Raw genomic sequence first — 11,315 nt, forward strand, 5'->3', positions numbered from 1 at the left:
TATATGATATAATATTTCGGTACTGGGAATCAATCTTGGGACCTTACACCTACCAGGTAGGCATTTGTGCCATTGAGCTATCTCCCCGGCCCCCTATACTTATTTTAAAAAGAACAAAATGTGAATATTTTGGGGTCAGCAAATATGGTAAGTTTTCTTTATACAGTACATCTGTCAATATAAAATTGTTATGTTCATCCAGTTGCGGTACACTTTTATATTTCCAAGGTATTTTACAGTTTGTTATTGTAAATGAGATTTTATTTTCATTGTAACTTCTACTTCACCTGCCATCAGTTTTCTTTATTTTGTATGATACCCCTGTATCAAGTCCTTTTCTGAATTACAAAAACATTTTTGTGTTTAACAAGCATTAATATTTGTCTAGCTAAAAAGAAAAAGTGATAATATTGCTTCTTTTGTCCTAATTAGCTGAACGTATCAAAGCAGTGTTAAGTAAGAATGCTATGGGCCTGTGAGATAACTCAGCAGACTAAGTACCTGCTTAAGCAAGCGCAGGGACTGGGGTTCAATCCCTGGCCCCACATGCTCCCACCGGTGAGCTGAACCAGCCACTAGATGGGGCATGGTGACACATGTCTATAATCCTGGTGCTGAAGAGACTGGGAACAGGAGGATCACAACATGTCCAAACTGCGTAGTGAGAACCTGTACCAAATACATACACGCATACAGCTATTAGCAGGCAGCATTTACTTGTTCCTGGTTTTAATGGCACTAGCTTTACTCATCTTAAAAGTCACTTATGATGCCTAATAAAATTCCTGGTGCATTTCTGTCTTCATTTTCCCACCAAGATGGGAAAAATTGCTAGCCTGACGTTGAAGGAAGTTTCTGCAATTGTCTGTGAGTCCGTCTTCTCAGCTAGTGAATCTCAAGCACTTGAGTGGACCACCCATTTCTAGGCTTTTGAAGTGGAACCATATCTTCAGGAAACAAGCAATCATTGTATTGTACCTGCCTCTTGCTGGGATTATTTCCTGTTCTCCAGAACAGCATCTGGGTTGCCTCTTCTCCAGTTTGCAGAGCTGAATTTGTAGAGTGGTCAAATTGCCTGTAAAGGGATGGTGCCTTATTTATATGTTCTTGCAAGAAAGACAACTTTTCCTGTGTTTGCTGAGCCACTAAGCAAGATGATTAGAAAGGGAGGGAAGACTCCTGCAGAGGCCCTCCCATGGAACAGCTTCCAAAGCTTTTATGTAAGAATAGCTTCACTGGGCTTTGATGCTTTACCACATGCAGGAGTACATGCTTCTCCCCTGAAATCTATCAACTTATGTGGAAAGAAGACTACTATTTATAAAACCTTAGGCCCATCCTTTCTCTACAAAGATCAGTATGTAACTGTTGAACAATACTGGGTTCTTTTGTTGCTTGGTAGATACAGGATGGTCATTAATGTTATTACTGTATAGATTTAAACACTATAAGATATTGTTTCATGTAGTTGAAAGATGAAGTTTTATTGTAGTCATGCTGTTACTGGAATTCAGAAATCAGGCTGGAGTGGATAATTCTCAAAATAGTGTAATTCTTCCCTATCTTGGATTCTCCTGAAGAAGACTTGGCAGGAGGATCAGAGAATGGACTAAGTCAGAGAGTAGCAGTTTACCAAGCTTCTAGTGGAGAGCATGCAAGGTAATCAATTGAGACTGGGCATGGTGGTGCACACCTGTAATCCCAGCTCTTGGGAGGCTGAAAATAGGAGAGTCACTGTGAATCTGATCTAGTAGTAAGACCCTGAACACCCTGTAGACCTCTAAAATAAAAAAAAGAAATTTCCTTTTTGATTGAAAAATGATTGATTGATTTCTAATTATATATCTAATAGAATTATAGAATTTATTATCTTTTTGTCAGGAATAATTCATACTAATTAAAAGACACTGGTTGTTGCCTTCGTTGTTTTAAGATTTATAGGGAATTATTTCCTAGATTGACATTTGTGAACATTTGACTCTTCATCTTTATATAAGAAGACATTCCAATTTTAAGAATTAATAAAATCTTCTGTACAAAAAGTAGCTGTGGGCTGAGGAGATAACTTGCAGTCTAAGTGCCAGCCTGGTAAACACAAGGACCTGAATTTGATCCTCAGCACTGCATGCTGCATCAGGTGCATCATGCCAGCCTGAAAGAGGGTGTGGTGGTACACGCCCATGGTCCCAGCATTGAAGAGGCTGAGACAGGAAGATCACTATGAGTCTGAGCTGTGTAGCAAGACCCTGTATCAAGTAAATAAATGAATAAATAAATAAGTAAATATTTTATTAAAGTAGCTGCAAAGCATAAATATTTAGACACTAAAACATGGCTGCTGCAATGGCAGAGAGATAATTTTGGAATTTTCTTTCAAGGAGAAATAAATTCTTTGATGATATTAGGGGAGAGTAGAATCCACCATGTAAATAGATATATTACAGGTATGAGGTAAACTTTTCTTTTGTCATGTACAAAAAGTAAATTATGCCCAGGAAGGTTGTAAAATAGGACTAGCCTGGTACCTAAAAAAACAGGTACAAATGGCCATGACTCACCCAGATGGCTGACACTGACAAAAGATCTACAAGGTGCTATACATGGTTTCAGGGTAAATCCTGAGGGGATTTGACTGACCTTATCAGATACAAAAGTTACATTTTTACTTATATAGGTCTTGCTTTACCTTGGTTTTAAACATCCAGCAGAAAAGTATAACCATGAGATATAAAAGGTAATGCCGTATTAATATGCTGAGCTGTAAAAGACTCAAATCAACAACTTCAGACAATTGCTAGTTCTGCTGATAACCAACTGCTGTTATGCACTATTAGACTGTATTGGGCTATTTTGCTGAATCCAAGTACCTACCATATTTGAACTGGCATCAAATATGAAAAGGTCCTTTAAAGACTTCTCCAAAAACAGCTTCTTTAACAACAATGGAACACCCATCTCTGACAAAACAAAACAAAAAATGGGCTATAAATAAAGGACCGTTTTGTAGTGAAATATATATATATATATATGCATATTATATATATGCATATTATATATCTGTATATACAAATTAGTGAGGATAGATATACAGCTACTTTCTACTAGTTCAATGAGAAGAAAGGTTTGTACTAATATTGTTTAGACAAGCTATCATGTCTGCATCTTATCCCCTGAATAACTACTATGAAGACAACAATATATAATTTATTAAGTATTGTAACTGTCCTACTAACCTGTTTTGAAACTGTTTCATTGTTATTTTTTCTTATTAAAATGAATAAAAAAATTTAAAAAATGAAAAGCAGGTACAATTTCAGCAGATCAGTCTTACAAGTCAATATACATGACGAAGAATGACTTGATAAGATGGGATGATAAAAAAAATCTGTTAAAACTAGTTATGCCCATATTCTCCTTGGAAATTTTATTTACTTATTGTTTTGTTTTTTGGTTTTTTTCTCCTTGGAAATTTTAGAACATTCTAATATTCATATACCTGTTCTGGATCATGGTATTGTAAACCCCCTATGGATTTGAAAAAGAAATGGAAAGCCAGGAAGATAGCTCAGTGATGTAAGTGCCAGCTTGGCAAGGGCAAAGTCCTGAGTTTGATCGTAAGTACTGGAAAGAAAGAAGGAAGGAAGGAAGGAAGGAAGGAAGGAAGGAAGGAAGGAAGGAAGGAAGGAAAGAAGAGAGAGAGAGAGAGAGAGAGAGAGAGAGAGAGAGAGAGAGAAAGAAAGAAAGGAAGAAAAGAAAGAAAGAAAGATTTTCTGAAAATGCTGTCTATGTGCCTAATAATTTGTATAGGTAGAGGAATAAAATGAAGATAAAAGGGGAATGTCTATAGAAAAAGTATGTCACCATTAATTGCTATATATCATCTCTTAAGGAAGTACCACCTTGCTTGAGGAAGACTTTTACATTAGTAAAACTCTCATAATGTGTGCAGATGATTGACATGAAGACAAAAACCTGAGGAAGAAAGACCCACCTCACATGCCAGTGGAACAAACCAAAGGGCTTGCAGTCTCCAAGGAACAAACAAGGAAAGAAAGAAGTCTGCCCTTTTCTTCAGAGAAGCTATGATATTGCGATTGCCTTTGAGCATCGCTGTAAGTTCCTTCTGGAACTTCCGGTTCAGATTCCTCAGCCTTCCAACACAAATTAATCAGCTTTCCAATACAGACTCACATGCATGATTCTGCAGTGAGTTTCCAGGGTGTTATTGTTTGCATTTAGATGTCTTCCCCAAGTCTCATGTACTTTTAGATGGGGATTTTTTTAGCAGTTTGTGATTGAATCTTGGTTTAGTGCTGGGATTCAGGATGCTGAGTAACGGGTGGGTAATTGCTGGATTGGTTTACTGATTGGACTGGTGCCACCCTGATCCCAGCAGTGTAGACAAGATAAAAGAGGCAGAAAGAGATTTGTTTCTCCATTGTGCTTTTGTCATCTTCTGCCATCATAATAGCTGCCCCTCTGTCATGTGACCCTGACTTAGAGATAGCTGATTAGGGCCAAAACCTCCATACACTGTAAGCTAAATAAGCCTTTCCCCTTTTAACTTTGGGTGGTGGGTGTTATATCTCAGCAACAAGAGCAGTAACTAAGATGTGGGCCTTAGTTCTCTGACTGATGTTGGGTTTTCTGGGTCTCCAGCTTGCAGATAACCATTTTGCATTTTTCCACCTCTGATTTGGCAGGTGGCCCTCGGCACTCTTCTACTTCTGTTCCCATATCATGGTGGCATATTAGGGGTGTTTTCAAGTTCAAAAGAAGAGTCCAAATGGGGTCACCTGTTGAATAAGTGTGTGTGTGTGTGTGTGTGTGAGAGAGAGAGAGAGAGAGAGAGAGAGAGAGAGAGAGAGAGAGAGAGAGAGACAGACACACAAAGATAGAGAGACACAGAGACAGAGAGACAGAGAGAGAGAGACAGAGAGACAGAGAGACAGAGAGACAGAGAGCTGTTCTTTCTCTAAAAAAACATACTATAGATTTTGATCCTGGCAGTGGGAATTTGAAGATTCTTGAATGCTCTCAAGTTATCTCCATTGTCCTGAAGTAAGGTACTTGACTTCATTTTAATTTCTAATCTTTTCAGTTACCCCAATCCCTGACCAATGTTTCACAGGCTCCAATTTTCCTGTCTGGTGAACTGGAAACTCTAAAAAATCATTTGTCTGCAGTGTTTGCTCTTGATTTTCAAAGTAAAGCTTGCTAAAAAGTCCCCAACAGTATTCATGCCATCCCCTGAATATTAGGCTGATTTGAAATAATTTTCTGCTATATTTATTAGTCCACTGCCCTAAATCTCAGGTTCCTACAAAGTCTCAGAGTGAGAGAAAAATTCAGATAATTTTTTTTTGTCAAAGCACAACACACATGGCATTGAGTCCAACTGCCAATGGAGACCTCATCTCCAACCAAAACCTTTGATCCTGGCTTTAACATTCCAGTGGCTCTTAGCATTCTGGTCTTCTGAGCTCTGCTTAATACTGCTCATCAAGCTGAGCTCACAGCATTATAGGGCTTTTCTACCCAACTTCACACCTCTCCAAATTCCTCCCATGGACCAGCTCTTAAAGTCTTCAAAATCATAGGTTGAGGTATACTCAGAGAAATGACCCAACTTCTCTGGTACCAAAGTCTGTCTTAATCACTTCATTGTCACTGAGACATAATAACCAGCACCCAAACTTTAAAAGAAGAGAGGTTTATTTTGGCTTGTATTTTCATTCTATGGTTGGCTGATTCCTACACCAAAACAGTGTAGTGGAAGGAGGCGGCAACAGAAGTTTCTCACATCATGGCAGCCAGAAAGGAAAGAAAGGGAGGGAGAGAGAAAAAAAAAAAGGAAGAGAAGGAGGAGGAAAGGAAAAGGAAAACATGTGGAAGGGGGAGGAGTGGGGCTTCAATGGGGGGTCTACACTGAGGGCAGAGATATTCCCTTCCATGTCAAACCTCCAGGAACTTGCAGGCCCCACGTCCTAACATCAAATCAACTATAGCACCTTCATGGTCCAGTAGTCTTCCAAAAAACCCTACACAGAAAAAAAAAATTACACAGGAAAGCATAAGGCCTCTAAGAGACATTCTTGGTAGAAGCTGTATCCCCTTTCTGTCCCCCTGAGGAGAGGTAAGGTGTTCCTTGTCCTGCCTTCAAGTCTGGTATGCATGGCTTTCAAGAGTTGTCTCTTAGTGCTTTCTATTTGTTCCTGAAGTCTGAGGCGCATAGATTTATTTTTGTTTAACAAGTCTAAAATAGAAAAGGTTGTAGGTGGATAAAACTCACCATTGGACTGGAGAGAGAGAAAAGAATTCATACCCAGTGAATGTTGAAATCACCAGAGCTAGACTGTAGCTCTCTTAGAGATAGAATGATTGGGACATATGGTGTGGTGATGAGAATTTAGTAGGAAGAAGTGGAATGTATATGTTGCAGAGCTAAAATTTAGGGAGAAATTTTGCATAACCAGTCAAAGGAGGAATGTTTACCCTGCCAAAGGTACATCAAGCAACAAATCTTTAATAAACAATGAGATCTCCAAAGAATTCATGGAAGTAGCCATGAGAGAGTCAGTTTTACATGTCTGACCTGGCAAAGATAACATTTCCTGCTTCAGGAAAGCCTCCCCTGTAATTTGCAACTCCACAGGAGAGAGAGAAGCCACGAAGAACTGTGGTAGAGTACAGAATGTTGAGACAGGCACAGAGAAAATGAATAGAGAAAAGAGAAACAACCTGCACCCTCTGTTCCAAATGTAGGCTTGGAACCTTGTATGGTAGAAGGTAGAATTGTTTGTCAAAATGCAGAGCGAAGTTAACTCGTTAATCCCAAACTGGGAGGGTGGAAGCTGGCATGACCACTGTGATCTCTTCTTTTCTTCTGAAAGTCGAGAGAAAGTGGTGTTCAGAAAAGAGCAGGCACTGGAGGAGAAACATAAGACTGTTTTTTCAGTATCACCATATAAACATTTGTTCAGAGGCCACACTTGTGATCCATAGGTAATGTAAGCATTGCTTAGAAAATAAGGGTAGATAATTTCAAGTCTGAAGTGTTTTCAAACTCTACACCTTTTTTAGGTTCTATAATATTTTTCCTAGAGCCCTCCCTTCACTTTGGCATACTGATGCAAGTTTTTGGCTGAGTGTGTACATATTTTGCCATTTAACCTAGCATCTTTTTTTATGAAGTATTTAAGTAGACTTTGCTTCACCAGCGTGCCCCCCTTTTCATGAGATGGAAATTAGAAAGGATGGGAAAATATTTGCACAAAATTTGAGCAACTCTCTAGTTTTAGGTAGAATTTATCATGTATAACGATGCTTATGAGCTCAAAAACTTAAATAGCATTTTAAAATCCCTCAAAAGGGCATTTACTTCCTATACAATTGTAAATAAATACTGTAGCATTGTGTATTCCACATTTGAAATGAGAAAAAAAATTGGAAACAGAACAGGGCTGTGATAGAGTTCAACTTGACAACTTTTCAGTTGTTTTGTTCAGCAACAGGAGCTACCAACTATTAAAACTACCACAGGTTCTTTGAAAAGCACTTGATATCATTTATCCAATTTTGATTATATGCCAGATGAATACCTATCTGTCCTTTAAAGCTTCATTAAGTAAAGACTTATACATACTGGAATCAGCTCTAGAAAGCCCAAGGAGAGCTAGCTAGACTGCTCTTTGGCAATCTCTACAGCATGCAAGGTACTTAGGTAACACCTCCTGGTACACTATTAACCATAAACTCAAAATCAATAGAGCTCAAAAAGCTGAGGCTGGGTTTCCAGGGTCTCAAAGGACTTGGTCCTTTGAGAATATGCCACATTCTCTCCCTTTGCAGAGCCATTCTGTATCTGCAGGAGGGGTTCCAGAAGAAAGGGGGTCCTAAGAACTTCCAAAGAATCAAATCTGGCTTGTTTTCCTGTCCTGTCTGGCCAGTCTTCTCTACCCAGGCTAGTAATTTAGGATATTCTAGATCAGAGTAGAAGAGCACCTTTGAATCCTGTCACATCTACTTGTATGACAGAAAATGGATGCAAATGTGTGGAGGTCCCACATCCTGACCAGAGAAATTGTAAGCCATCAGGATTCTTATACCTTTTTCTTCTATTTCTCCTTTTTCTCTTCTTTTCTTTAATTTCTTTCATTTCCTTTTCTTTTTCATAGTTCACCCCTATGATTTTTCTCTTCCACAATGATTTTTCTTGCAGCAAGTGTCTATCATAGTGGTGGCAGGCACCTATGGGATGCGTGCTGCAGCCAGCTACTTGCTATCATGGAAAGCTCTAAAAGCTTCCCCAAACTGTTCTATCCCACTATTTCCTTAGGGCTTCTCCTACATAGATGCTAACTAACTTCACTACTGGTTGATAAGTTTTTCCCCCTCAAGACACAATTTCTATTGTGGAGGGACTTGAACTAATTGAAACACTTGTGCAGCAGGATGAGTTTCAAATGTTAGGCTTATAGAAATTAATTTTGGACAAAACCTTCTGCTCAAGACTTGTTACTTCTGGGCCAGCGAGATAGCTTAGTGGACTAAAGCACCTTCTTAGACTAGCTTAGACAAGGGCAGGGATCGTGGTTTGATCCCCAGCACTGCATGTCTCCTCAGCCCCGCCCCCACAGAGTCCAGGAATGGTGGTGCACGCCTGTAATCCCAGCACTGGGGAGGCTGAGAATAGGAGGATCTCTGCAAGTCTGAGATGCATAGTGAGACCCTGTAACAACCAATGCATTAAAAAAGACCTGTTACTGCACTAGATTGTTTGTATTTACAATAGTAGAAGCACATGTTCTATAAATATAAATTATCACAAAATGAATTAGTACAAACCAGAGACCAATTTTATCACAGTGATAGTTGTACAGGGACCACATTTTCTTACGTTCATATAAGCTTAATTATTTTAGTTCCAGAAGGCTCATATTCATGTGCTAATAAGCAGACATTATGCCTATGAAGGTAAATAGGATTTTTAAAAATCTAAGTCTATACATTTTTTATAAACTTAGCTTTCTGTTTTATTGAGTCTGTTCATAATTTCAATTTTGAAAGTGTTTAATTCATTAACAGAAAGTGTGGTGACTATGTGATAGGGTTTCTGACTACTTAAATTCTATCCTTTTGGAATTTTAGAATTTCTTCCTCCTCTTGTAACCAATCCACTTACAACCCAGTCAAACCCTACCACATATGTTGTTTCTGTATTGTCTTCTATTTCCTGAAAAAGATTTGGGTGCTGCTTACTGAGCACAATCTTTGTTCTCAAGAACAAAAGGAATATTCCCACAGGGAAGAAGGTAAATTTTCAAAACCTGTATCTTGTATGGCTCTGTCAAAATTTTGTAATCCTAGACGCAATTTTGTGGTCCAAGTGCCTTTGAGTCAATTCATGATAGGAACAGGGAAGGTATCTAGTGATACAAATCCTATTTAGGTCATGAGTAGCTTATTTTCATTACCCTATTTCTTTTTGTTTAACTTTGCATATTTCTAAATATTGTTTTACACCCACTTGTGTTACCTACCTTTATCTTTTTCTCCCTCTTTCTTCTTTAAATACCTTGATCAGTCACAAAAGTACCCACTGTAATACCACACTGTCCTTTGTGTACATTCATCATGGCTAAAAGACCTGACACTGATCAATGCCAAATACATGCCTGATAGTTTGCATAGTGTATTTCTGTTTGTGGTGGATTAACTAGTGGTCAACTCATAACACCAAGCTGAACTGAGTCTGTGTGGTTCAGGTGTGGAAGACCCACCTGATGATCATTGTCAATAGCATAAAAGGAAAAGTGGAGGGGAAGATGGTATGCTGTGGATTCTTCTGGAGAAACTCATCATGCTTATTTTCCTGATATGAACATAGCCATGCTCAGCACCAGAAAGGCCTGGGTCCTCACTATCGCTGAGGATGGCGGTGGTCCTCTTCAGTGGAGCTCTGGTTCTTACCTTGAGCATCACTTCCTGGATGCAGCGCAGACCCCTCAGCCTGCTGGCACAGATCTTCCATCCTGGTGTAGCAGACTTTCTAGCTACCGTCACTGACCTTTGGGCCTTCTCAGTACGGATCCTTGGTACAGACTTATATGATACAATGTTGTGGATTCTAGGCCTCGACATGGTCTCATGCAGGACAGTGCCATGGGATCCAGGCCCTCCGCTAGATTTTTTTGGGTCTCTAATATGTGGACAGATCTTCTAAATTCTTTAGTATTTGACTCTGAGTGAATATTATAAAATAATCCTATGAATTTTATGTGCTAGGATTTTCAGTGCAGTAAAGAGGCAAAATAGAAAAGAAAAGCCTTTATTGAGGATGCAGAGAGGACCACAGGAAAATGGCAGGGATCTTCTGACTTGAGACAAAGGAAGGTAGGATTACATGGACTTTGCTAGGGGTGGAGTCTGAGGGGCGGGCCCAGCAATGCATAAGGAGTTGACGGAGTTTCTTCCTTGTTGACCCCATGGGAAGGGTAAGGGGAAGTTGTACTCAAGTCTGAGGGGAGAAGATGGGGAAGTGGTCATCAAGAAGGTAAGCTGTTGTTTTGGAGGCTTCACTACAATGGTTCAGCAATTCATATTCAGGCTGGAACCTATCAATACATTCCGCATTAATTCGATTCTCCTGTATAACCTGACTATACACTATTATTCAAAGACCCAATCAAAAAATGGGCATCTGAGATAAATATACACTTCTCAGATGAAGAAATCCAAATGGCAAATAAATATATGAAAAAATGTTCAACATCATTGGTCATCCTAGAAATGCAAATTCAAACAACACTGAGATTCTATCTCACCCCAAAAAGAATGTCTCTCATCAAGAAGTCAGCCAATCACAAATTGAGGAAAAAAGAACCCTTCCCCACTATTGGTGGGAGTATGGACTGGTAGAATCACTATAGAAATCAGTGTGGCGATTCCTCAGAAAACTAGGATTAGAGGTCAAGCCAGCTGTTCCCTTCCCAGGTATATTTCCAGAAAAAATGAAAACATTGTTCCACAGTCATATATGTGCACCCATGTCTATAGTGACACAATTTTGTCATGTCTTGGAAACAACCCAATTACCCATCAACTGAAGAATGGATTAAAAAAAAAAAAGACGTGGTATTGTTATACAATGGAGTACTACTCAGCTAGAAAGAAAGACAAACTTGAGACTTTTGGAGGTAAATGGATGCAACTAGAGATGATACTCATAAGTGAAATCAGATCTGCTTGTATAAATATCATATTGCCTCCATAGTATAAGAATCTGAAAGAATAAATAAAATATGAAAAGTAAA

Source organism: Octodon degus, unplaced genomic scaffold (genome assembly GCF_000260255.1).
Source record: "Octodon degus isolate 3935 unplaced genomic scaffold, OctDeg1.0 scaffold00064, whole genome shotgun sequence".
Taxonomy (NCBI): Eukaryota; Metazoa; Chordata; class Mammalia; order Rodentia; family Octodontidae; genus Octodon; species Octodon degus.